Source organism: Mirounga angustirostris, unplaced genomic scaffold, assembly GCF_029215605.1.
Source record: "Mirounga angustirostris isolate CCGP_5_RB_7025 unplaced genomic scaffold, mMirAng1.0.hap1 SCAF_15, whole genome shotgun sequence".
NCBI classification, from domain to species: Eukaryota; Metazoa; Chordata; class Mammalia; order Carnivora; family Phocidae; genus Mirounga; species Mirounga angustirostris.
Window position 1 is genome coordinate 49,714,640 of NW_026991723.1, and position 25,662 is coordinate 49,740,301.

A 25,662-nucleotide genomic window follows, 5' to 3' on the forward strand; every position below is an offset into this window, starting at 1 on the left:
ACCTTATATAGTTCAATTTGATGGAATTCTATAAAATGCAAACTAATTAATAGTGATAGAATACAGATCAGTGGTTGCCTGGAGATTGAGGTGGAGTGAGTGGTGAATTATCAAGAGGCTAGGAAACCCTTGATGGGGAAAGAAATGCCTTTTATTTTGATTGTTACATGGATGTACCTGTTTGTCAAAACTCAGGAAATTATGCACTCAATTTATGTTCAATTTGTTGTATACCAATTTTATGCCAATTTTATAACTCAGTAAAGCTGTAAAAAAGAATTGTGAAATTTAAGTGAAATAGGTACTAGGAAAACCACAACTGGCCCATGATAACTAAAATGTAAAAAATCAAAGACAAAGAGAAAATTTTCTGTAAAGCACTTCCCCCAGGAAAAGGACATCTTATCTTCAGAGAAGCAACAATAAAACTGGCAACTCATTTCTCAATAGAGACAATGGAAGCAAAAGACAAAAAAAAAAAAAGGTGGTGGGGCATTTTGAAAGGCATTTTGAGTGAGAATAACTGCCTAGAATAACTAACCTAGAATTCTATAACTGATGAAAATGTTCTCAAAAATGAAGACATTTTTAGATAATCGGGATCTGAGAAATTTTACTAGCAGACCTACAAATGGAATTCTTAAAAGGAATATTTCAGGCAGGAGAAAACTGATCCTAAGATCCCAGGTCAAATATGAAGGAGAAATGATGAGCTATTAAAATGGTAATTATATGGGCAAATGAAAAATATCCATATAAAACAAACTGTAATATGTTTGTGGTTATAAATATTAATTTATATATATACACAATTAAATATAAAACCATATTATTCCATCAGTTCAAAGGGAGTTGAATGTGAATAGCATATTGTAACATCTTTCCATTAAGTGATAAAGTTATTTCTATTTATTAAATTTTGATGTTACAAATACATATCACAATACCTAGAGTAACCCTTAAGAGAATAGAAAGAGAATGTCTACTTAATAAGCTAATAGCTGGGTAAATATAAAATTTAAACAATTGATTAATTATGAGTAAATATAAAATTTAAAGAACTGATTAATTACAAAAGAAGAAAAGAGGAGGAAATGTAGAATGGGAAGCACAAAGAGAAAATTAATAGTGATATGGCAAATTGAAATTGAAATAAATCAGTGAGTACCCCAATTAAAGCAACAGCAACTGGATTTCAACTTAGCAAAAGAAACAAACAAAACAAAACAAAAACTTCATTTATATGTTGCTTAAAACATTATACACCTTAAATCGTTTTTAAAATGGTTTTATATTTAGGGGTTTAAAATTTCAACCTTGGAATACCATAAAGATCTCTTGAGGCTCCAACTCGGGTCAGACCCACAGGTTTCTGACATACAAGGCTAATGAAGACAAGTTATTCCCCAAGAAGCTCAGTTCCTTTTTTGTACATATATTTAAGCTAAAACTATCAGAAAAGAAATATTGATACATGCTTTTAATACTATCAACAAATTAGAGGGTTCTAGAGGGGAGAGGGATGGGAGGTTGGGTTAGCCTGGTGATGGGTATTAAAGAGGGCACGTTCTGCATGGAGCACTGGGTGTTATGCACAAACAGTGAATCATGGAACACTACCTCAAAAACTAATGATGTATGGTGATTAACATAACAATAAAAATTAAAAAAATAATATCAACAAATTAAATGGAGTCTGTATCTTCCTTTTCAATTCTATTTGCATTTAAACTTATTTGGGAGGTCATACATATGCCTCAAAATATATTGCTGTGATTCGATTTTTGAGCTCAGCAGGCAAACGTATTTATGCAGAATTAGCATGAATGAACCAGTTTGCAGCATCTGTTCAGTGCAATGTGGCTTTCCTCCAGGGTGAAAATGTCAACATAACATAACAACTTTTTGGAAAAGGGAAAGTGGACTTTTATTGTTTCTAGGCAGACATAAATATCAAAGGCAGTGTCATGACAGACTGATTAATAGACTCAGAAAAGAGGGGAGAAAATGGATCACTTGTATCATTTGACCAGTCTTGCACATTCTTTCCTAATTTTCTGGTTGTACCAAAACATGGGGCTTTTTTTAGATTGAAGGATCAATCCAGTTACTCTTTGTGAGCACTGTGCATTGAAGAGTGTCACATTATTATATGGAACTCTAGAGTAGAGGATGCTGAAATGCTTAAGGTGTAGGTCAGATGTGGTTCCATGTTCAAGAAATAGGTCTGTTACGTAGTTTTTATATGCGTTTGTAATATTTCACATAAATTCATGTATGTGTATATATTGATATGGAAACAAATGTGTATATATAACAATATATATATACACATATATAAACACATATATATGTATGTATATGAGTGCACATATAATTAAGCATATAAATGTTAAATGTATATAGATATATTAATATATATGAATTTATTAAAATATGTATACAAATATAAATACATACACATGCACACATACCCACACACAATTCCTGTCTAATCAGAGTTCTATCACAATACAAAAATATCTTCTAAATATCAAAGAAATTCCTATTACCATTTATGATAAATGATCGATTGCTCTGTTTTGGTGTATGAGGTTTGAAAGAAACAGTCTTGAAATACAGCTTGCCCTTCAATTAACTCAGTTTTTCCTGAAGTCAACATGAGCTTTATTCAATTTTAATTGGTTTTAGTCTATCTTCCTAAATGTACCTTGCTTGAGTACTATTGTCTGAATATGAAATGTTTTCTTTCCTAACAGAAAAATTTGTCTTCTAGAGGAACATACGTTTAAAAAGTTACAGGTAGTAGAACTTTCAAACCAAAATCTTCTTTTTTTTTTTAATAAATATTGAAGGTTTATTTTGGACAATTAAGGTATCACAGATCTTCCCGAGGCATTTATATCTACACATAATATGAATATACAAATGTAAGTGTAGCTGTGCGTGTCATATAAAATTCCACCATAATTTTAAATCATTCTATGGTCTTAACATGCTATTCCCAAACCATTAAGTGTGGATCTTGATGTTTTCGAACTATTCTTTTTTTTTTTTAATGATGTAATGTATGGTGATTAACATAACATAATAAAATAAAATTAAAAAAAAACAACTTCTTAAACTCTATCACTTTGCAAAGGATGTATGCTTCTGAAACTTAAAAACAACATGGTTAGTCATTGAGATTTGGATGATAGGCAGAAAAATTACAATCAGTTTAAAACTTTGAGAGGACTAACATGAGGGAAAGCAATCTTTACTACTGCCAAAAAGGAAATTTTTTTTTTCTGTTTACAACAACGTAAATTATTTTCTGCCTGAATTTATTCTGATTTTAATTTCTTATCTAAGCACCATGTCATCTCAATCTGCTTAACTCCACTGGTAATTACACCTTATTTCAAATGTTGTGAACATTTGTGTGGTGTAGGGCAAAAAAATATATATATCAACTCTTTCAATAGCTTGAACCTGACTGAATGCCTCAAAACTATACATTTTAAGTTGTAACTTGGACTGTAACCTTCCGATGAAATCTTAAAGTGACTTACTGGGGAAAAAAATGCTTCTTAGGTTTGTCAAGGAGAGCAAAAATAAATTTAATGTAAATTAGTTGTAAATAGAAGTTTATGGGTTACACACAGGTAATTATGTTTTTAATGTCAGGGAAAATTGAAGGATAACTTAGTTTCAGCTTATTTAAACTCTAACATACTTTGTAATGTTTTGAGATGATAGCCAAACATGAAGTGCTTTTTAGTTCATTTATCAAAATGGAGATAATGAGAAATAAACTTAGTTTGAGTCATCAGCATAGATATTATTTTACTATCATTATCCTCATTTCTGTCACATAATAATGTTATATTGGAGACTACACAGGTCAGCATGGCTTTATACCCATAGATTTATTGTGAGAAATGAAAAGGAGAGAGAAAAAATGCTCTTAAAAGAAAGAAAAGTATCAGTAGAGGTGACATAATGAAAAAAAGTTTTGTTATAGGGATCATTCACATAAGAGGAAGTTCCTTTCCTCCCTCCCTCCCTTCTTCCCTTCCTTCCCTCCTTCCCTCCCTCCCTCCTTCCTTCTTCATCCTTTGTTTCTTCATTCCTTCTTAAAATTTCCATCCTGATGCTTTGGCAAAATGTGGAACATATGGTCTCCATTCCCTTACAATGATTTACTCTTATCCTTACAAGTTAAACTATGTTTGCTTTTCTCTGTATAGTCAATAGACAGGAAGATACTGTGTTCCTAGTTACTGGTACTAAGATAGCTGTTGTTCAGCAAACTCATAGGAAAAAAAAAATACTTTCTGCTAAATATGAATAGCAATATTAATGATTATTAACTTCTCCCTCAAAAGTAATATGCCAGTATGTTTCCTACCCCATTCAAAAGTAGCATCTGCTCCACAGTGATTTACGTAAAACAGGAAATTGCACGTTAGAGCTGGGCCTCAAGAGTTCTGAGAATCTCATAAAGGCAAGAGTTGGCAGAACAGAGTGGACTTAGAGAAGATCAGAGAGGGATGAATCTTCTTGCCAGAATAAGAAAAACACTTAAAACACAACTACTGATTATGATTCTAAAACTCAAATGTGTCTTCCTTGGCATAGACCCAGAGATGAACGAAGCAAGCAACATCTTTTGTTTGGCACAGTTTCAAAAGTGCGCTTCCAAAAAACCAGACATTTGGCAGAAAGAGACCCCAAACATTCAAATGAATGTCTGAATTTTTCTCTTTTCACCTGAACTGAGGAATGCCATTTCAGCCTCTGTGTACATGAAGTAATCTATCTATGTGCATCATGTTTCAATCCCCAGGGTTACTACTCTTCCCTCTCTATTTTGATCATATAAACCAATAGTTTACAGTATTTGTTGACAGTTGACAGCGTGTGTGTTTGTGTGTGTGTGTGTGTGTGTGTATCCAGGGTCCTAGCCTGTGTAATCACATGATAAAGCATGTAACATCTTGTATTGTCAAGTTGTGAAGAAGTGTCAAAGAAAGACCTTTGAAGGAGTTTCCACTGGCCAAATCTGAAACAATTTGAGCATTAAAAAAATAATTGTTGCTAAGATAGTAGATCTTGAAAATTTTCATTACAAGAAAGAAACATTTATAACCATGTGTAGTGAGGGATATTAACTAGACTTACTGTGATTATTTTGTAATATACACAAATATTAAATCATTATGTTGTATAGATGAAACTAAATAATGTAAAAAATTATTATAAACTTTTATAATTTTTGATTAAAATGTAAATCTATGAGTCCATAGTGAAATGAAAAAATTAAAAAGTGGGGAGAATAAAAAATATTTTCTTAAGATAGAATACTAATAGATGTAAAAAGATTGATAAAGTTAGAAAATCTCCATTTAAAGAACATAATGGTAATAATTCATTCAGGCAAAACTAACCAATGGATGTTAAACTTATGGGGTAAGAAGGTATTTATCAATGACAAAAGGAAAAGAAATAGTAACTTTACAGTTGTATAAAGTAGGCAAATACCACCTGATGCAAGTGACCAAAATAAGATGATCAGTAAAGAGACAAATTGATATCATGACATACTGACATGAAGTACTGAAAATAACACAATATCACTTAAAAACAAGAGGGATTATTAGACATCCAAACTGAGATATATTCCACAGAAAATTGCCCTATACCCTTAAAAAATAGCAAGGACCTAAAAGACAAAGGAAGAGGGACAAATTGTTCTAAATTAAAAAGGACTAAAAATGCATGACAACTAAACATTACATATAATCCTGGACCAGGCACGTTTTATTTTGTTTTTGTTTGATTCAAAAGACATGATTAAATGTCTATAAATTTAAATAATGGATTTACTTGCCCCCATTCAGTCTACTTTGAACAAAGCCATCAGTTATTCAAGTGAAGCAGAAGACAGATCATAAAATTTACCTGTTCAAACCATCCAATGGCAGATTCTATTAGGGTAAAATTCAAACTCCTTCCTATAACTTTGCTGACTTATTATTCAAACTGGAACACTTTTGAGGGTGAAAACTATGTGTTTATTAATAATTACAGTAGAAGAGCAGGCATAAACTGGGGTGTATAGTCATGGTGATTACAAATTCTTATGTGGCCCCTGTTATTTCTCTGATCTTCTTTCATTGCCCTCCCTTAATTAGGCTGTCATCGTTACACTGGCCCTTCTACTCTTTTGAGCAAATCAATAAATCCTCCATCACAACAGGGTCTTTGCAAGGATTGCTTCCCCTCCCTGGAACGTTCTTTTCATAATTTTATTCATGGTGCACTTTTATATTTCTCTGAAGTCTGTTCTCCACAGTCACTTTCTTAATGATGCATCTCTGGCCATGATATCTAAAATTTCATTATCCCCTCCCCAACATTTCATGTTTCCCTTCTATGTCTTATCATAGGCATTTATTTGTATATTTATCAATATAACAGAATATTTTAATGATTTATCTTGTTTATTATCTGTATTCCATATTAGATTATAAGATAGCTGAGGGCAACTGTTTTTGTTTCTTGGATATAGTCATGTAACTCCTACAGTAACCTCTAGCACTTGGTAAGTAATCAATAAATATTTATTGAAAGTGTTAAAGAGTGTATTTTATCATTTCAATGAAAAATACTCAATTTAGTGAACTTTATGAAAAATACATGAATTATATGAAGAGTCAGCTCTACCACAATGCATTATCTTTATCTGTAGCAATAAAAAGAAATTGAGCATTTATTAAAAATAATCATTTATTTACTCATATAAGAATCTTTAAAAAATATAAAGAGTGAACTCTGGGTATCATTTAGTGATCTCCATCCTTGGATTGGGTTAAATGGATGCTACTTTATTGTTTTGCTTGCATTTCACTGATTAACGGTTAGATCAAATATTATATTTTCATTGATTTAATTGAGATATAGTCAACATACAACATTATATTAGTTTCAGGTGTACAACATAATAATTCAGTATTTGTATACACTGTGAAGTAATCACCACGATAAGTCTAATTATCATCTTTCACCATATAAATTTATGATTTTTTTTCTTCTGATGAGAAATTTTAGGATTTACTCTCTTGGCAACTTTCAAGTATGCACTACAATGTTACTGAGTAGTCCCCATGTTGTACATTATATTCCCATGACTTATTTATCTTATAATTGGAAATTTGTACCTCTTGACCTCCTTCACCTATTTTGCCCAGTCCCCCAACCCCCTCCCGTCTAGCAACCACTATTCTATTCTTTGTATCTGTAAGTCCTGTTTTGTTTTGTTCCTTCTTTTCTTTGGGGTTTTTTGATTCCACATATAACTGAAATCTTATGGTATTTGCCTTTCTCTGTTTTTCATGTTTTCCTATTCAGAGTACTGTCTTAAAGATTCTTTTTTTTATTTGGTTCTTAGTGGTTAACTTGTTTTCTAAAAAATCATAACTTATCCATTTTGGATTCTCTTAAATATAACACTTTACATTATTCTATAAAGAATAGGCAGCAGCATTTTATAAAGTTTAGGAGACAAAGAAATGTTTAAGGGATTCAGACATCAGCTTACTATCCTAATTTCAATTTGGATTTGAAGCGAGCAACTTGGGTTTGAATTTCAGAACCATGCTGACATCCTGTATGATTATAAGACATTTGTATAAAAGTCTCAAGCTTTAGGACTTCCTTCACATTGTTATTATAAAATGGAATGAAATAATGAATTTTAAGCACTTCACGGTACACTGTTGTGTATTAACTACATAGTAAGCTGTCAGTTACTAGGGTACTCTATTATTATTAGGTTTTATTTTTATTGGTCGTCATCTTTGTCCAATAATTTTCATATGCATGCCTATTTGCATATTTGCAATGATGGAGTAGATTCAATTTTATATCATGTGTTTTACTTAATAGCATATCATCAATAAGTTTAATGTTGCAACATAATATGCATAATTTTAACTTTAATGAAATGCATATTATTTCATCTAGTGATAGTATCATAACTTATTCAAATCTTAGACTAGTATTGGTCAATTAATTAAAATACAAATCTGGTAGGGTGTAGTGAAAGAAGCATGGTCATAAACTCATGGTAGGTATACAAATATGTTTATAAAGCCTTTTAGGAAAGCAAGTTTGGAAAGATATCAAAAACTTTAAACATATTCATTCTCTTTGACCCAGCAATTTCATTTCTGGGAATCTCTTCTAAAGAAATTATCAGAAATGAGGACAAAGATTTATGTACAGAGATTTTATCATGCCATTATTTATGGCAGCGACCATCTGGAAGCAATCCAAATGTCCTGCAATAAATGATTAGCTATATCATGGTGCAGCCATAAGAATAAAGAATAGGCAGCTATTGTAAAATATACTTATGAAGAATTTTAAAGATATGGAAAATGCTCATAATGTAATGTCAAAAGAAAAATAGAACATATTTTATATTTATGGAATTACAGCATGTGCATAAAAGTACACATATGTGCAAGGAAGTATTAGTATTATCTCCGAGTAGAGAAATTATAGCTGATTTTTTATTTTCATCAATTTTTCACATCTTCTATGATTAGCATATATAACTTTAAAGCGAATTTTTAAAAGAAAGTAAAGCTACTGTTAAATTACTAATGGTGACATCTATGTTTAGGTAGGAAATTATTAATGCTTTGGCATGCTGGGTATTACAGTTCACTAATGGCATGACACCTTTGTTGATGAGCATGATACTGCATCCCAAAGGTAATGTAAGGCCATATCCAACTATTTCAGCTACTCTCAGCTCTATGGAAAGTTTCCAAATTGCAGTGTCGTAAAAGAAGAATAGAGTTAAAGTCTTATGAAGTTACAGACTAATGAACAGTAGCAGCAGGTTCATCCACAATCCAATTACTTGGAAAGTAAATGTACCATATCTAGTTAGTGATATTGTTTAATATTTAATCTTGTGAAACCAAAGCACAGACATTAAAGTTCTATAGCAAACCCTAGAAGCATGAAAATAAAGTATAAAGGTAGCAGATCTTAATATTGCTACAAAAAAGAAAAACCCTATAAAATTGTCTTTATATAGATTGCACATGTGCTGTTACAACAGGATAAATGAAAACTGATTCAGTTCTCATTTTTCTCCTTTTGTCAAAAATAATTAAAACTAGATTAAGTCCGTTGCAGTCCCTAGAACTACCTTCTCAGATTCTGTAATGCTTGGCGCCCTATTTTAGAATGAGCATTATTTAAGGTCACACAGTTTTGAACCTGAACTTAATAAAAATAAATTTCTAGAAAAAACATAGTAGAAAGATGACTCTTTAGACTATTACAGGTATTATTGCCTCCTACTTCTCCTGACCCCACATGGCTAGAGAAACTGAGGCCTCCAAATTATGAGCTCAGTCTCACCAAGGACTTAAACCAATTAATCTGAACCTTGGAAATAGAACACAGTAAGCCCTCTTACTACCAGTGGTAGGATTTGGAACTATCAATTTTACTCTTATTCCATTATGTGGTATGTGTATGGTGAGTCTACTAAGGACTAGCATGTGCACTCAATTGCAATTTAAGCTTACAGGAATGCCACCTTCGCTTCTTCACTACAACTAGATCCCTGAAATTCTGATTGTACTGCAGTTTCTCTGGAACTCAATTATCTTTTCTAGAATGGCTCACACCATACCTAGTTTTCTTCCTCTTCCCTATAGAATCTCCAGCCCATTTTATATGTATTCAGATGCTGCCTGTATGCACAGATATACCACACTGAATCATGAGTCACCCATAGAGACTAATACACCTGAATTTTGTGTCCCATTCACTATAATGACCTCCTTTTTTATTGTCTATAAACAAAATAGACAAGAGCAAATCAGTTATCTTCTGGGAATATTTGTCTTTAGTTGCAAACTGCTTTCCCCAAGTTCACACCATGTAGCCTGACTTAAAGTTGTCTTCTTTTCTCAAGAACCCATCTCCCTAGTCAGAGGGTTTTATTCCAGAAATAACAAATGTCAGCACTAACAGACTTCTCCTTAGGATTTTTCAAATTTGAATTGGAAAAAGAGCCACTTTCCCTTATATGGTAAAAAATAAGATCATGTGACACCCACAGCTGGCCATGGCTGTAGGATGTAGTATTGTAGATGACATTGATGGCCCACTCATATCCTCTTAGTCATTACTATTTCTATACACACTGGCCCAAACTCCATCTGATAACACCTGCATCTCTTTGTGGACTTCTGTGGCCTCTAGAGCCCTTTCTGCACAGGTATGGCAGGTCAAAAGTCATGAGGAATTAACACTCCATGAGAGAAGCCCTCATCAATGACTGAGAGGAGTTGGTAGGTTAAATACTCTAATTCTCTCACTTTTTGGGTGGAATAACATGGAGTTGCAGGAAAAAGACCATCTCTGATACCTCCAGTTGAATGAACTCCAGTGGAACTTTATAACATACCATTTTTTATCTTCCTTCCCTGTTTTGTTTTATTTTATTTTATTTTATTTTCTCTCAGTCTTCTACAAGAGCCTCCAGGAAACATCTCCCAAAAAACTACATGCACTCCAAATATACTACTGTGCTGGAGGGTCTCCTTTTGGGGGAACTCAAACAGGACATCCAGGAGTATAGAGTAAGACAGTTTTAGGGAATAAAACCATCCATCAAAAGGAAGAGGAGGTCAGAAGCAGAGACTCCTGGTGGTATTTGACTTACCCAATAATCCTAATGGATTTCCAAAACTTGGTCAGTTTTTCTTTTTTTTCTATTTTGTGATCTAGTAGTACCTGCTCTTGCCTTCTAATTGAGAAATTAGTGTTTGAATCCAACAACAGATACAAGAACCATCCTAAACTGTGTCCCTGTGGTAGACTAATAATGACTGCTCCAAAATGTCCAGGTTCTAATCTCTGGAACATGTTATTTTATATGGAGGGAAAATCAGTTTTGGCAATATGATTAAGTTAAGGCTCTTGAGATAGGGAGGTTGTCCTCCATTCTCCAGGTGGGTCCTAAATGAAATCAAACATAGTCATTTAAGAGGGAGGCATAGGTGATTGGACTACACAGAAGAGGAGAAGCAACAGAGGCAGATATTATAGTGATTTGGCCAAAATCCAAGGAATTTTGGTAGCCACCAGAAACCAGAGGAATCAAGGACAGATTCCCCCACCTAGAGTCTCTGGAAGGAGTGAAGTTCTGCCAACACCTTAAATTGGACCCAGTGATACTGGTTTCAAACTTCGGACCTACAGAATTGTGAAAGAACAAATTTCTTTTGTTTAAACCACCAAGTTTGTGGTGATTTGTTACAGTAGCCAAAGGAAACTAACACAGTCCCCCCAGCACTCGTGTACAAACCACATATTTTAGAGACCCCCCCAGGTATCTACTCCTGCTGGTCCTCTAAGCCATTTTTCTTCCTTTCAACAACCTCTTTTCCTTTTCTGCTGCTCATCCACTAAAATCCTAGCCTGAGCCCTGGCTGGATCTCAGGCTAGTCAGACTCAATTGAATTTATGTCAAACCGAATGATTTTATGAACAATTTGCATAATGACTAGTTTACCTAAAATATGACCACACCCCACACTTTTTAGTTTCCTTTTGTTTACCTCTATGTGTCTTGTTTTCTGCTAAATTCTTTATTATTTTAAATGCACTCTAAAATGTCCATGGGCACACTGAATTTTATATATATGTACATAAATACAAGTTATCCCATCTACTACATGTGAGATTATTCTAATCTAATGATACAGTGCTTTTAGGTCCTTTAACTTCACATATTAATATAAATACATTGTATTTTACTTTGTCACTTATTTACATGTTTTCATTATAAAGACTCAAATTATATTGATTTTAGGCAAACTGAATATAAGGAATATTGGATTTAAGGCCAGTGGCTTTAGGATAGTGATCTATTGTATTTTTTGACTCATATTTTTACCCTGGAATATCTATATTAAGATGATAATAATGGATAGCAAAAAGGTAAGAGTTTGAATGTAGTTTATTTTGTAGCTATAAAAGGGTAGAGAATTTGCTAAATCTTTCTGAGTCTGTTTCCTCATTGATAAAGTTAATATAATTTTCCCTGTAACACAGAGTTTCAACAAGGATTAAATTAATGTATAATGTACTAGTCGAGTATCACATATAACACTAGTACCCCCAAATATTATGATACACTAAATTTGAGGAAGGTGTTAAATCAGTGTCATAAATCAGGGTCCAGCTACTTGACCTCCTCCCTCAGTTTAGTTTTAATAGGGAGATTTGATATCAGAAAATTTACATTACATCTCAAATTAGTACTTAATAAAAATTCCTCATGAAGTTGGTATCAGTAATAAAGTACACCTTTAAATAATAAGGTAAATTATAAATATCAATAGTAAAGAAAAATTGATGAGGCCACATTTTGCAGCTTGCACCGATCTCAGGACAAAATTATTTGACTCTTCAGTGGAAGTAGAGTTGAAATCTGTAATATACATATATAGAAATGGCCTTGACCATGGAGTCAATGATTTGCTAGAACTTTCTCCATTCCTATAAAAAGCAGAAGTTCCATTCCACATCCTATCCATTTTGGCACCAGAATCTCAGCCTACCTTTGTGCCACCAAGTAACAACCCCCCTCATTACTGTCTCCATATACTTACAGGCCCTAAAATACCTTTTCCTCACTATCCTTCCATATTCATGCTCTCAGGGACTTAGAGATTTGATAGACTCTTGCCCATTCTGCTCCCTTTGCCTTTCCCAATTTCCCACTTTTTATTTCACTCAGCTAACATACTCATTGATTCAGAGAATTTTGGCAGCATTTCATCTAGTAAACTGTCCCTGATACCCCCATGTAAATTAAAGTCTTCTTTCTGCTTTCTGTTTCGTCATTTGAAAATTCCTATTATTGAATTTGGCATGCTATTAAGCGAAAATAGATTAAGACATAGTGCCTAACCAAGATTAGGGGTTCAATAAGTGTTCATTGAATGAATACATGAGCAAGAGTCAAAACTAATATAAGAGCTGAGTGTACTGCATTTTCTCATAGCAGAAATATTTTGAATAACACTTTGCCTTTTCAGGGAATGTCCCCTAAAATTTAGTTACTACAAAATGTCACTGAACTATAGTTTTGCTAGACGGGTAGTGAAGTAGAATGGGCACACCCTCATTTTAATATTTAGGTGTTATGCTTTTCGCATTTCTTAGCTGGTTGGCTTTAGAAGAGCTCGGTAAAAGTGTTAGAATGGCAGAAAATCCCCAAATCAAAGAGTTTGGGGAAAATACACTTGTCATAAAATTCATTTTATAAAATACAGTGACAAAATTGTTTTTGTAAAAGAAAGGCAAAACAAACTTCTATTCTTAGCTCAAAGAACATTCTTACACCTGTATGAAACATACAAATATTCTGGAGCTAAAAATAAAGATATACATAGGTGTGTGTGTGTGTATATATATGTATATATATAACTTGCACTGTAAGTTATTCACAGAGTCACTGAAGATATTCAGCTAATGAATGAGTTAGCAAGATGAGTTCCAGTTTCTATTAGTTAAACATGGAATGGTCGAAAGAACAAAAATTTTTAACATTCCATTAATTCATATAATGTGGTATGTATTAAAACCATTATTTGTGTAGCAGTACAAAGCCATGCATTCATTACCTGTACGAAGGTCATGGGACCCAAACACAGATTCAACCTGAGGACTTTTCTCCTATAATACTACAGTAAATAGCTTGTATTGACAGTGTAGATCTGACATTTTCTATCCCACTATATGAGTTTTTTTATTTCACTGACCCTCAATTTATCCATTAATAAGTATGATAAAAATATATATGTCAACATTGGTATGGAGATTAAAAATGAGATAAAACCTCTGACATGTGATAGAGAGTAAATATTCTTCTTTTATGTAACACAGTAAATATGTTGGCATTAGTGTGGGGAAGGAAGAAAACCTTCAGCAAATTTGGCTGATTCATCAACCTTGATTTCTGTCAAATTCAGGAGAATTGTGAATGACATTCATGTTCATATAAAACTGTGTAAGTCTTCATTCTGCTCCTTAATGTTCATAACCTCCCACCAGCTGTTTAGGCATCTGCACTGTTCAGAACTAAATTTAAGCAAATGTCAGAGTGGACAATTGAATCAAGCCTCCAGATTGAGTCAACAATCTGTAGCCTGCAGGCCAAGTCCAGCTTGCTGCCCATTTTGTAAATAAAGTTTTATTGGAACACAGCATGTTCATTATTCACATATTTCCTATGGCTGCTTTTGCACTACAATAGCAGAGTTGACTACTTGCAACAGAGACCATACGGCTGACAAATATTTTCTATTTAGCTCTTTACAGAAAACATTTGCTGAGGCCTGCTCTACACAATTCAGGGAAACAAAGCCATACTACAGTGGAGAATGGCTTTATGTGATTGAAGGACATAATTTTGAAATGGGGGTATGATTTGGAATATACATGCAGGAAGTTCAAGAATAATTCAGTTTCTTGAAACGAAACTCTAGAGACTGGCTACATTTCAGTAGTAGTAAAAAGTGACAGTTTCCGTGTAGAACACTCAGTAAATTTGATTGATTCAATTTAAAGGATTTCATCAGTCAGGCAGCTAAAATCAGAGTGGTAATCTAATGATTTCATCATGATCAAATTGGGTTGACTATCCATATTTTCTCCACAAGTTACTATAAGAAAATCAATTAACTGGACAATCACAGTAACTTGGTAAGGGTTCTAACTATGGTGTTTATGGTCAAACTGTAGACATTCTTTTTAAGGGTATGTTATTAAGTTCCCTATTTGCAGTATCAATAGAGAGATAAATAGGTAGATAAAAGTAATACATCGCTACTTTTTGTGCCCTGATTCCTCTTTCATTAGCTATTCAAGATTGAAATGCAAGAACTGAGCAAAGATTACTGTCTAGAATCTTTCATATTCAAAGCAATCAACAAATGTTTTGATGATGGCAATACATCAAATTTATTGTATTTGGTCTATGTGGCTAATTCAGGGTAGATTCCCTAACCTTTTCTATTGGGGGATTTTAAAATATATACATGCCTACATGCATAATCCACCATACCGAGGGGTGACTACTGTTAATATTTTTCTCTGAACAAGTTTAATTGTCTCTGTGATTGTTTCTGTGAATATCTGCATGTTTGCATATGTTTTCAGTTATACTGTATTGTTTATCAATACACTTCTATACCATTATTTTTAGTATTCTAATATGGAAGTATGTTATAATTGCTTTTCAAATTCCCCATTATTATTTAAATAAATTATTATTTCAATTATTTGAAAGTGTAAATAAAGCTGGGATATCTGCCAAAGGCTTCCTTGTCCACATCTCTAGCTTCTTTACAAGATAAATTCCTAAAGTGGAAATACTGAGTCAAAATATATTTACTTAATCATTTGCTTACTTATGTGTGGTTTTTGTGACAACCACCACTCTACTTTTTGTATTTGAATATAACCTTTGCATATTACAAACATATCAAAAAAGTGTGCAGACTTATTATTCTCATTTATAATTCAGAAATCTAGAGACAGCATTCACATAAAAATATGCTAGAAAATGTTTGCTTTGTACTGGTCCTAAAAAGTATTTGCCCCAAAACACAGAACTTGTTTAGTGGCATAAAAGTGGGAAGTTTATACTATTATTCCACATTTATATCTTTGTGTATATGAGAGGAATAATAGCAATATGCAAATACTTACATTATGTCTAATATAATGGGAGCTGATCTACTATAGGAATTAAAATCAGCAGAGAAATGGATTATCATGACTTCCTAAAGGTTATTATATGGAAGAAAGAATGAAATAAATCATAAATATTACTTCACAAAGAATGAATATTTTTAGCCTGATTTAACTGTAATGGTCTTGTGTTTCCTTTAAGGTATTTTTTCCTAAGATTTATGGCATTTATTCTAAAATATTTTCAGTACATCTTTAAAGCAAAAATTGTGCTGTTTTTGCACAGGAAGCAAATGAAATGTCTTAATTTTATTTTTAAAATAAGCTATTGTATCACCTATTTAGTAATGTAGCCAAGATCCTGATTGCTTTATGTAGGGAATAGAGGGACTATTGTGCATTCTATAAATCACATAATGAAATTGCCTTTTGTCTAAAACAAGCTATTTTTTCCTTAATCACTCTGCCTATCTTTATGTGTTTATAGGTATTGTACACAAGTCTAGATTGATATTCTTTCAAAAATTACCATAAGCACAGGGAAAAACTTTTTATAATATCTAATTGCTAAAAATATACATTTGGGTATTGATCTAATTATTTTCAATTTAGAAAAATATGACCTGAAAATTTACAAATAAGCATTTGTCCACATAAAAATCATGACCTGTAGTAAGAACTGTAGTGAATTGGTCATCTAAATAATGTTGATGTGGTTCTTTCTGGTCCCGTTCCCATGTTTCTTCTCTCTCCCATATCCCACTTGTTGCCATATTCTACCTTTGAGGCACATTGCTATGGTGGAAAAATTGTGCCCAGGCTATAGAATATATCTGGTGGAACCTGGAAGACTTTATAGAGAATATAAAGAAAGGCTAAGATGATCAAGGAGTTGCTTTGGGGCCAAAAGACTCAGAGTAGCCAATAGACCTGGGTGGTTTCTCTGAAAGACAGTTGAGTACAGTGTGGGAAATGAAGTAATATGAGTGTTTATTTCCCCAACAATCTTTTTTTTTTTTTTTTTGCTATTGTTGTTTCCTTCACACTTAGCTCTACAACCCAGAAGACAATTTCTATGTTCCATAATTGAATGTATTAGTTTTGGTTCTTATTTGTTCCAGGGGTTTAAGCAATGGAGAATGTACCAATTTTTGGAGAGCTTTGTGTTCTGAACCTGCTTAGAGACCAAAGATGGAATGGGTAGTAAATTATATAGTCTCAATAGTCACAATAATTTCCGTTCAGGTAGAAAAATAGTTTGTCTGTTAAGAAGTCTCAACGACGAAGATCTTCACTTATTTACATGCATCAACTCATTTAAATCCATAACAACCTATGAAATAAGTTGGAACTACTTTTATCTACATTTTTGTAATGAGACAACAAAGTCACAGACGATAAAGTACCAGAATGTAACTTTATGCTGTGTCACTCCTAAATACTGGATATACACCTAAAATAACAATAGTTACAATAGCAGCTAACATTTATTTAGTTCTCACTGAGCCTAAGAGACTTTTAAATAGATTATATGAATTGACTCAATCCTTACAAGTCTTTTGATGTAGGTACTAATACTACCTACATTTAAAAAAAAAGAGAGAGAGAGAGGCAAACCAAGAAACAGATTCAACTCTAGAGAACAAACAGCTGGTTGCCAGAGCGGGAGGGGGGTAGAGATGGGTGAAATAGGGGTTGGAGATTAAGGAGTGCACTTGTTGGAGTACCTGGGTGGCTCAGTTAAGTGTCCCACTCTTGGTTTTGTCTCAGGTCATGATCTCAGGGTCATGAAATTGATCCCCGTGTTGGGCTCCATGTTTAGTGGGGAGCCTGTTTAAGACTTTCTCTCCCTCTCCCTCGGCCTCTCCCTCTCCCACACTCTCTTTCTCTCTCTTTCAAATAAATAATCTTTAAAAAAAAAGGAGTGCATTTGTTGTGATGAGATGTTACGTGAAAGAAGGATTATATTCAGTGTACTTTCTTTTTTTTTTCTTTTTCAAGTTTTTATTTAAATTCCAGTTAGTTAACATATACCATAATATTAGTTTCAGGAGTAGAATTTAGTATTTCATCAATTTTATCACCCCATGCTCTTCTCAACAAATGCCCTCCTTAATCCCCATCACCCATTTAACCCATCCCCCGCCCACCTCCCCTCCAGTAAGCATCAATTTGTTCTCTATAATTAATTGGAATTTAAATAAAAATTAAAGAAAAAAAAACCTGAATCACAGAAATGTCCACTATCAAGCCTAGTGTCACATATCCATGAATAACAAAGCTAGAAGACACAGGCTTTCCTTTTTCACTCTGCTACCTGGAAGCAGTTTATTTATTATATCTTGAACTAGGGCAAGCCCCTTCCCTCAATTTGTTCTCAAATAATTCTTATTTCTATGGATAAATTTTAAAATCACTTGAGCTATATATTTTACACCATAAATTTAGTGGAGATTCACCACAATTTAGGGACTATAAATTCACTTTTTTATTCAGTTCACATTAAGATTTTATAATCAAAATATTACAGAAATTAAATATTACTGGGGTATTCACTGTGCACTTTTATATTAAAAGCAGTACAGTGAAAAGATGCCTATGTTCCTATTTTGGAAATCATTAATGGAAGTATCATCTCAGTGTTGTTGAATGGTGGTAATAGGGTTGCCTTATGTCAGTTTGAATTGTATGAAGTTGCTAAATTTGACCAAAACTTTCCTATGCTTTAGCCTGATACTGTGAACGGGGATTATGCAAGCTATGGTAGAAAAATCCATAGATGTAGATGCAGGACTTGAAACACTACCCAAAATTAAGATTCATTATGCACTATTGTAATCTCACCAAATCTCTCTGCCGGTTGATTAAACTTCAGTGTGTAGCTACAATGCCAATGAGTGTTCAGAAATTTACTGAATGTTTATTACTGGGAATACAAAATATAAAGCCATCTGCATTTTACAATATATAAAAAGAGCACAAACATGACTAACCATGAAGAGTCAGGTTTGATAAAGGTGTTCAGGGGTAAGATTTATGTTAAGAATTTGCACAAAGCCCAACGATGGATGGATCCCACAGACCTCTTAAAGGTATATTGTATAACTTAGTGAATGTTTCTTTTTGAACACAATGAAGGTATTGAACTAAAAAAAACAGTGGCTATTAAGAAGAGTAACAGACAGTGGTAGTTATATTTCACATAGCTTCCATAACCATCCAACACATGACATATATTTCTTTTAATTAAAACATGGTAGAATGCAGGAATTTGGTAATCTGTCTCATAATGCTCATAAGCTTAGTAGCAATAAACTTTGCTAAATACAAAGTTTGAGAAAATGCGGTGCAGGCAGATGGTGACTATGTGCCTCAAGTCTGTCCCAGAGCTGCAAACAGCACCATCTGTTGCCCTGCATATTTCTTTTTTGTTCATTGGTATCAAATTTAAGGGAGGATCACAGTTTACATTCTAATTTCACACTCTGGCCACAATGGTGGGAGTTCTTATCTCCCTCAATGTAAACTTGTTCAAGTTAATAAGGAATTTTGTTCTTCCTTAAGAAGAAAAAAAAAATTAAAAAAAAATAGCAGACTTCCACTCTTCCATTCATGATGGGATAACAGGAACCAGATTTACCCTTCTGTTTGAAACAAACTAACACACCACATCAAATATATGAGCAACACTTTTCCAGACACTGGATGTCGGGCAATAAAGGGCAGATCCCTAAGAGATGGAAAATAAATGAGATCTAAAATTACCTCAGCTTACTGCTTTGACAAAGTTTTCAGGCCAGTGCACATGAGGGGAAAGCCTAGATGAAGTTCTGCAGACTTCCCAAGCTAAGGGCAGAGACCTGGGAGTGTGGGAAAACAAGGAGGGTAGACATCACAGGGAAGAGTACTAGAGAGGAGAAAATGGTAATTAGCAATAACTCAGTATCTGCAAAGGGATCACCTCAAGTATTCAGCGGAGTACTGAGCAGCATAGCTGTGTGAGGAAACACCAGTAACCTGGGGTAGGAAAAAATCAGAAAAGACTTTAAGTAACAGTGTCTGACACTCACATTGGACTAGAAATAATGCCTATCTATTGTCTAGGTCAAGCTGGTAAACGACATGACTCAGATGACTTTGGGTAGATTATATAGAAATACATTAAAAGTAAGACCAAAAGGATCAAATTGTTCCCAAATAGCTACTTTCCAGATCAAAACTCAAAAATATTCATGGAAATAAATATCTAGAACTCAAATAGGTAAGGCTTAGAATGTCTCCTACATAAACAAAAATTAGCAGGAAGGCAAAGAAGCAGGAAAATAAGGAGAAAATCAAATCAATTAAAACTGGCACAGATATTAAAATTTGCAGAAGAGAACACAGAAACAGTTACTAAACTGATTTCCCTCTGTTCCAAAAATGAATCAGAGGCTGGACTTAGAGTAAATTTTCCTCAGTAGCAACTTTAAAACTCAACAAAATTGACAAAACTAATAACTTGACACTAAAAATCGAACAAGATATGCAACACTATGAGAATTATTTGTTTGTAACCTGCTGAATTTAAAGTGAGAATTTGTGGTATTCTTATCTGAAGCTGCACCCAAAATTTTCCCATGTGATAGGCAAGGAGGTTTACCGTGATAGGACAGGCCATGAAGACCAGCATCCTCCTGCAAAGATTGAAGGAGATTTACTGAATTTAGAGCAGTAGGTGATACTTATGCTCAGTGGCATTGTCAATGGATTCATAGAATTTATTTAATATGATAACACATATTGAAGTGGGAAAAAAATTAAATGATCAGAGACTCATAAATCAGTGCAATGCCATCCAATTATACCAATATATATGTAATTGGAGCCAAAAAGAGAGGAGCAAGAAAAAAGGTCAGAAAAAATATTGGAAGAAAAATGTCCAATTTGATGAAAAATATTCATCTATACATCCAAAAACCTCAAAAAAAAAAAAAAAAAAAAGATTGCAGGCACCTGGGTGGCTCAGTTGGTTGAGCGACTGCCTTTGGCTCAGGTCATGATCCTGGAGTCCCTGGATCAAGTCCCGCATCGGGCTCCCTGCTCGGCAGGGAGCCTGCTTCTCCCTCTGACCCTCTCCCCTCTCATGTGCTTTCTCTCTCTCATTCTCTCTCTCTCAAATAAATAAATAAAATCTTTTAAAAAAAAAAAAGATTGCATACAAAGTGATCCTCTCATAGATATATCATAAGCAAAGAATTGAAAGAAAATTTCAAAGAAAAAAATTTGAAATCTTCAAGGGGAAAAAAAAAAAGACTAATTGTTCTCAAAGAACCCATAATTAGATTAACATCTGATTTCTCATCAGAAACAAGGAGGCCAGAAATGAGTGCATTGCCTTATTGAAAGTAGTGTAAGGGGAACAAAAAAAACAGCCAAAGCTTCTATATCTAGCCAAACTATACTTCAGAAGTGAAGATGAAATAAAAATATTCCCAAAACAACAAAGCATGAGAAATTCATTGCTGCTTGACAAGAGCAGAAAGAAAATCCAGACCTGCTTTACAAGAATTAATAAAGGAAATCCTTCAAACAGAAAGAAATAACAGGAAATGATTACTTGAATCTGCAGGAAAAAAGGATCTCTGGAAATATTATATATGTGGCATATTATAAAAGATCAGTAGATACACGTTTTTTTCTCAGGCTCTTTAATACAAGATTTCACAAAGCTATATTATAACAGTGTGTTGTTTGAATTCTAATGTATATAAATTTCATATATATAATGGTGAAGGCATAAAGAATGTGGGAGGGAATTTAGTCATACTTGAGCGAATTTTCTAAATTTTACCAGAAATAATTATTAATCTGCAGTAGTGTGTGATAAGATGTACCTTCTAATGTCATATCTAAAAAATAAATTTAAAATGTAGCAAAAATAAAATCAACAGGATAATTAAGTCGAAAAGCCAAAAACTTACTTTAAGAATTTTATTAGAGACAAAAAGGAACATTTTATAATGATAATCAGTACCACAGAATAGTAAATGCATATTCACTTGAAATGAGAGCCCCAAAATACAAAAAAAAACAAACAAACAAACAAACAAAAAACCCAAAAAGGTAGAAAGGAAATTGTGCATACCTCGTAAGGGAGCCTAGGAAAACCTGGCATGACACTTAGAGGTGAAAGACTGAATTCCTTCTTCCTAATATCAAGAACAAGGCAAGGTTGTCTGCTTTAATACTTGGGGTCAACATTGTACTGAAAATGCAGCTATCTCAATAAAGAAAAAAAATTAAAAGACACCCATGTTGGAAAGGGAGAAAAAGTTGTCTTTATTTGCAGATGACATGATGTCCTAGGTGGAAATCATGAGTGATACACATAGAACAAAACTGCTAGAACTAATGTACAACTTTAGCAAATTCACAGGATACAAGATCAATATACAAAGGTCAGTCAAATTTCTGTATGCTAAAGAAAAGAAAACTAAAAATAGATTAAGAGAATAATTTCATTTATAATAGCATAAAAAATAAGGTAGTTAAAGACAAACTTAACAAGAAAAAGATATACTGAGAAATTAAAGAAGATCTAAATTAACAGAGAGACCTTTCATGTTCAACAATTGGAAGAAACAGTATTGTCAGGAAGGAAATTCATTCTTATTGATTAATAAATTCAGTGTATCCCTATCAAAATCCTGAGAATTTTTGTGGAATTTGACAAGCTGATTCTAAAATGTATATGGAAGTGCCACAGACCAAGACTAACCAAAATTATTTTGAAAAAGAATAATGTTTGAATATTTGTACTACCTGATTCAAAACTCATTATAAAGCTATAAGAATAAATATAGTGTGGCACTGGTGCAAATATGGGCATATAGTTCAATGAAACAAAATTGAGAGTACAGAATAAAACTTTCCATTGTAATTAATTTATAATCAATTAATTAGAAAGTGCTAAGATAATTAAATAGAGAAAATTATCATCGTTTCACCATCTCCTTCTGGGGCAACTGCATATCCACATGCATAAATAAATACACATTTTTGTACTTCAAGGAACCATGAAGAAAATTAGAGAAACCATAGTCTGATAGAAAATAATTGCAAACTGTATTTTTCATAAAGGACTTATAATTGGAACATATAAAAAAAAGTCTTACAAGGTTATAATAAGGCAAAAATCCAATTTAAAAATGGGGAAAAGATTTGAACAGATACTTCACTAAAGAAGATAAATAGGAAGCACATCAAATGGTAGTCAGTATTAATTGTCAAAAGGGAAACACAAATTAAAACCCTAATGAAATCACTACATAGTCACCAGAATGGTTACAATCAAAAGACACATATTAAGAGTTGAAGAGGATGTAGAGAAAGTGGAACTCTGATATATTGCTGGTGGGAATGTAAAGGGGTACAACTATTGTAGAAAATAGTTTGGCACTTTCTTATAAATGTAAATATATACATACCGTATAATGTAGCTGATCCACTGCTATATATTTACAGAGAAAAGTAAGCATATGTTCATACAAAAACGTGTATAGCTTTTTACCTATAAATATGTATACTATGTAATCTTGTATGTAGAAGCCTTATTCTTCATATCCAAGAAGTACAGACAACCCAAGTTTCTAGAAATAGTTGAATGTATAAATAAATCATAGTATATCCAGGATGCCTGGGTGGCTCAGTCAGTTAAGCATCTGATGCTTGATTTCAGCTCAGGTCATGATCTCAGGGTCATGAGATGGAGCTCCCCCACTCACACCCCCATACCCTCCCCACCCCCATCTGTGCTGGTCAGAGAGCCTGCTTAAGATTCTTTCCCTTCCTGAGGTGCCTGGGTGGCTCAGTCATTAAGCATCTGCCTTTGGCTCAGGTCATGATCCCAGGGTCCTGGGATCGAGCCCCACATCAGGCTCCCTGCTCCATGGGAAGCCTGCTTCTCCCTCTCCCACTCCCCCTGCTTGTGTTCCCTCTCTCGCTATCTCCCTCCCTGTCAAATAAATAAATAAAATCTTAAAAAAAAAAAGATCCTCTCCCTTCCTTTCTCTCTGCCCTTCCCCTCTCCCTCTGTCCCCATGCTCATGAACACCACACACTCTCTCTCTTAAAAAAAAATATGGTATATCCATACAATGGAATACTACTCACTAATAAAAGTAAATGAATTATTGATACACATAATAACATGGATATATTTAGAAATAATTATGATTGAAAAAAGCCAGTCAACAGAGTACATACTGTATGACTCCATTTGTCATAAAAGTCTAGAAAATGCAAGCCAATCTATAAGGACAGAAAACATATCAGTGGTTGCTTGAGGACCAGAGGGAAGTGTGGGGGTTGGGACAGGCAGGAGGGATTACAATGGCCACAAGGAAAATTTTGGGATTGATGAACATGTTCATTATATTGATTAATGGTTTCATAGAAATATACATATTTTATAAGTATATACATACATAGATATATACACATGCTAAAATTTATCAGTTACTACATTTCAAATATGTACAGTTTATCCTATGTCAGTAAAGCTGTTAAGGGGCGCCTGGGTGGCTCAGTCAGTTGAGCGTCTGCCTTCAGCCCAGGTCATGATCCCAGGTCCTGGGATGGAGCCCCACATACAGCTCCTTGCTCAGCAGAGAGTCTGCTTCTCCCTCTCCCTCTGCCCCTCCCCCGTTCATTCGTATGCTCTCTCTCTCAAATAAATAAGTAATCTTTAAAAAAATAAATCTGTTAAAATACTGAGTCCAGCTATAGTTGCATACTGTACACTGAAGGACATCAAAAAGATGAGATATGTGGCTTTTATTCATAATTTACTTTCAGTAGCTGCACATGCATTCTTAAGGGATTTCCTTCACTTGGGCAGAGACATGTTAATCAAGGATCAATCTTCTCAGATAAAATTAAGAAATGTCTTATTTCAAAGCCTAGTCCAACCTTGATAGGAAATGTAAAATTTTTCACAGCAGTGACTGGAAGGGTGATAAAAAGGACAAACTGTCTTAACTTTCTTGCCAATATTTTACATATTTATTGGCAAAATCAAAGGAAGAGCTGACCTTCAATGTGTAGTTTGAGGGATAAGACAATCTGGGGCTATGTTTATTGGAATTAAGAAATTTTAAGGAGACCATCCTCACATAGTATTAAATTGATATGAAATGACAAAAAGATAAAATGTGTTGTGTAGAACATTGTCCTAAGTAATTAGAAGCCTGTGGTCTCCTTGGAGCTCCGCTGATAATTATCTTTCTTTGAGCAAAACCACTTAACTTCTTTGATTTTTTTTCTCATACATAAAATGAGAAATTTTATCAGATAATGGCTAGAAATATTGTCTGTCTATAAAGTACTGTGCTTCTAGAAGGTATGTCAGATATGAAGGTTGCATTTCTATCCCATTTGTTAATTAACTTTTTTTTAGATGAGCAAGGTTTTCTTTTTCTATTTTTATTAAATTATTTTTCACAGTTTGTTTAAGCAAGCATTTCATATTTTAGACCTATTTTTTGGATGAATGAAGAACCAGGGTGTAAAATAATTGTCAACAAACTATTTTTTTAAAAAACAAAGATCATTTCTGACTATGATAGCCTAGAACTTAACATGTTGATTGTCAAGGAAAAAAAAGACACAATGTCACCACCTGGACAAAATCACCTTGATTTTAAAATGGATAAAATGACTCTCAAAATGAATAGTTTTACTATTTTAATTATATTTAATATTAAATTATGTAGACTCTAGTAATCTGATTTTGGTTATAAATACTTTCATGAATATTTTTAAGGAAAAGTTTTAATGGAATTTACATTTTTAATTTTTTTTACTTAAATTCAATTTAGTTAACATACAGTGTATTAT